This window comes from Hyalella azteca, unplaced genomic scaffold (genome assembly GCF_000764305.2).
Source record: "Hyalella azteca isolate HAZT.00-mixed unplaced genomic scaffold, Hazt_2.0.2 contig9694, whole genome shotgun sequence".
Taxonomy (NCBI): domain Eukaryota; kingdom Metazoa; phylum Arthropoda; class Malacostraca; order Amphipoda; family Hyalellidae; genus Hyalella; species Hyalella azteca.
The window spans coordinates 1-4325 of NW_025939756.1; positions in this window are offsets into that span (position 1 = coordinate 1).

The following is a 4325-nucleotide window of genomic DNA, read 5'->3' on the forward strand; positions in this document are numbered from 1 at the left end:
GATATGAAGGCGAATGTGGTGAGTTTTGCCTGTGCGCTTCATCGGAGTTTCAATCTGCGCATCACCAAGTGCATCAGTGAAGCAGGTGCTGATTTTGTTATTTTAGACGCTCCTTCCATTGTGCGCCAGCTTGCTGAAGAAAATCTTGAGTTCGTGGAAGAGTACACTCAAACAGTGGCAGCCATTTGGCTAGTTAACCTGGCAGCAAGACACAAGAATCTTGAATCATCTCTGAACGTAAAACTCGCTCAAAAGTACATTGCGCCCTACATTGCTGCTATTCACGAGTCTTTCTTATCAGGTGTTGGCAGGGATAATTGGCTGACACCTACTGTCAGCGGTCCTATTACTGATGTTAAAGTGACGCAAGCAACAAGGTCTCGGTGCAATTTTAGACTGCATCTCATTGTAACAACGCAATGTGGAGACCGTGTTGCCATTTTCCTAAATGAGCGAGCTGTTGATCAGTCATTTTACAGCGATCCAAAAATTTTCCGTGTTGCTGGTCCATCTGCCTGCCTACTCTTGGACTTCGGTCTGCATCGTAGTGGCTCGGGTAAGGACATAAGGTAGCGAGTATCATCAGCGACTAAATATAATTTATCGCATTCCATTCCAATAATTTCTCCCAATTTAAGATAACTGCTAGAGAATATTCAGGTCATTAGAAATCATTGTTGAGTATTATATCTGTAGAGAATATAATTAGCTACATTAATTAACTTGACCGCCTTATCTGTTTATTGCATGCAAACTTGTCATATTATTAGATGCTAGAGATGTTACTTTATCTAAATAATAGTTTGCAAGGAATGCACTGCCCTATTTAAACTTACAGATGCGATCTCGGAAACATACTCAATGATGCGGTATCAGAAGCAACAGGGAGCTACTCGATGCGATGTGAGCAAAGTCGTCGACATAGGCGTCTAACTTCACGGTGTTCATTTGTTGGCCTAGCTGAAACGCTGGAGCGCAAGTGGACAAGTAAGAGGAAGCTCTCGATTGATAAAATTGTACGATGCAACTTTTTCCAACATGCTAAGAAAAGCTGTAGTTAATACAAAAATAAGAACAGACGCTTTTATTCAAAATTTTGTGTAATACATAAAAGTATGAAGTTAATCAATAATAATGCATGAATTATATAAAATGTAATAAATAGAAGGTAATACTAATTAATGAGAAGGGTAATGATAGTCAAAAGCTGCAACTGATTTTCCTGGACCAGTTGTATTTGTGTTTCTTTTCAGTGCTTATTTTCCTGTGAAAGGATATTACTACTTTCTTTTTGCACAAGCACCAGTCTATGCATTATCAGTTATTTTTGCTAAAGCTTCATTCTTCTTTGCTTCGTTTATTTCCTTATTTCTAGTTGCTGATGAATCTCCCTTCTTCTACTGCTGTGCTGTCTAATTCCAGAACAATGCTTGAATCTGTGGCACAGAAAAAATATAAAAATCCATGCATATAATTATCATCGAGCAGCAAAGTCTTGATGCAATATAAATAATGAAATTCATAAATTGTAAATATTTCATGAAAATGTGCAGATTATAAGTCGTAAGAGATATGTTCATGAGCGTATAAAACAAAGAACAATGTAAATAAATATAATCAGAAATAATTTAAAAAAATAATCGTTAGAATGGTTTCACCGTACGTTAAGTTGTGGTAGACATAACCTGTCATCCCACAAAACCACAATTTGGTGGATTCGGTGTTTCGTAACATTTTCGTTGGGGCTACATGGATGTGTCTTCTAAGCTCCCATAATCCCATTGGCATAAAACAACAACTAGAAGAAGATAACATTTCTGTTGTGGCTTTCATACTTACCTTCAATACCTTGACTTTTTATTTTGTTTGGCGTACATGATGCATTGAAGGCTCCGGACCTCCGGCGTACACGCAGCACCATCCTGGGTATGGGGCAGCCGTGATGAGGTAACATTGACCGGTTTAGAAATAAAGTCAAAATTACCTTATGTAAGACTCTGTAGAGTCTGAAACATAAAGAAAAAAACATTAATAGGTGTATCAAACATAAAAATATGTTAAATAGGTACCTATGGTAATTTTAACTTGATTTCCAAGCCGGTCAATGTTACCCCATCACGGCTGCCATTAGGTGGTCAAAGTTACCCCATTGGGGGGTGACACCCCCCGGCCCCCATTTGCAAACTATGACACTTTCCTAAAATTTGTCTTTTGCATATGTAACTTGAAGAGTTCTACTACAATGCATCAAAACCTGGAGTTATTTTATCAAGAAATGAAAAAATTGGAGGGGGTACTCCGACAGGCTTTAAATAATAGCTCTTTTTTGTGAGTCACATTTATAATTTTTTAACCTATTAGATATACAAACTTTTTAAATCTTTCTATTGTGTTACGTAGCCTCAGTTTGAGGCTACGTAACACAAGAAACTAAGGTGCTCACTCTCACTTATGTCTCGGACATTGTCCGAGACGTCTCTCACGTGATGTAAATATAAAAAGGCCTGATCAATTTCATATACATTCATTTAACAATATCTTTGATATCAGTTATGAAATTTCAAGACGCCAAAGATTACAGCAACCAATCTAAATGAGCTGTGCTGTAGTTTGCATATCATTAGTCTTTTGTTTCCGTAAGTTATATATGACCATGATAGCAAATTTGACCAACTAAATGAATGTCAATTTTGTAAGTAATATAGTAAGCTATTCTATGATTAACAAGCCTGTATCTAGTTTATAGTTTAGACAAAATTTATAAGGTTATCTGTAAAAAATGTCTTGTCATCTGAAAATAATTGCTAAAATTTGACATAACCAAAATTTGATCAAACTTGTTTACCATAATATAGTGACTGAATCCCAATCTAACATGTAACAGCTGGTATTCCTTGGTACGGGTTGTTGTTTACTTAATACTTCTTGATCTCGTTGTGGCAACAGCAATCGGAAGCCATTGTGGTTACCATTGTGAACCTGTGATACAAAACATTAATCAAATCAAAAGTAGAACATTCAAGCATAACAAATTTGAAAATACTTAATACATGCCATATCGGGCCCAGTGTAGTAAAATAACAAAAAGTGAACGTGAATTATGAAGTTATGAACGCGTCTAAAAATGAGTCGGGCAAGAAATTTGTTTGTCACCATGGCACACCGACACCAAGTACGAGAGTAATGAGACAACTAAGCAAGTCAGCAACCTTGCAGTTGACACCCTGATTTGCTAATGTGTGGGTGTGCATGTTATAAGACATCTTTGAATTGTTTAAGCACCGTAACCAATGGTGAGTTGAACTGGTTTTCATTCCTTTGCAACTAAATAATGTATGCTTGATATAATGTATTCTTCTATAGTAAATAGGAGCGGGCTGTCTGCGGGAACTTTGGTGAGGCTCTCAACTCAAGTCAGACATGGAAGATTACTCATTACTGCGCTATCACGTGTCTTCCAATTTATTTAAATTTTTGAACATTGCTTCATAAAAACCAAGGACTAATCCATCTTCTCCATTATAAATTTCTTTGTTTTTCAGTATTCTGCGCAGTGTAATATATCTCAATTTTCCTTCATTAACCACGAGAAATGCAAATGTTTGCTTGTATACAAACGATCTCTTAAAATGTTGAATGAGATTTCCCTATCAATCTACTGTACTGTCAATGCCACTAAATTTGTTACAGGCAACATCAACAACACATTTTGTTTCCGGCCTTTATAAGTAATGATCTATTTTGTTAACAAAACTAAGCCAAAATTTTCTGGCATGATAGAAAAAGCATTTTAGTTATTGTGTGGCACTCTAACCCTGCAAATTGTAGTTCGGACCAATATTAAATGGCTTATAATGACGAGCGGCAAGGTAAGGAGAGCGTCTAGGGTAAAATTTTGGATTTCGGCTTTTCTGGTTTTTAGTCTCATCTTAAAGCTGACATTCTGATCTATCCAATGGTACCAAAACCATCTCTGTACGTTGATTTATGCGTTCACGACAGATCATGAAAGGGAGGGGGTGGGGTAGTTCTTTAACAAATAGAATGGGAGGAAATTCGCTGTGAGCACTTTAAATAGAGTGTCTGCTTGAAGTGCACCTTAGTTACCCGCCTGGCGTCGTATGAGGAGGTGTGCATGCAGTCGCTCCCACCATCCTTGACTGGAATCAAGCTCCAGTAACGTTTAGTTTTGTATCCTTGCTACATTGAGTGCCTATTCCGATGCGCGCGGGACTTTGACGGGCTCTACTGAAAAGTTAACTTATTGTCACTGCAAACCTATCTCCTCCTAGAGTTTTTAAGCTACAACAATGAGACATATACCT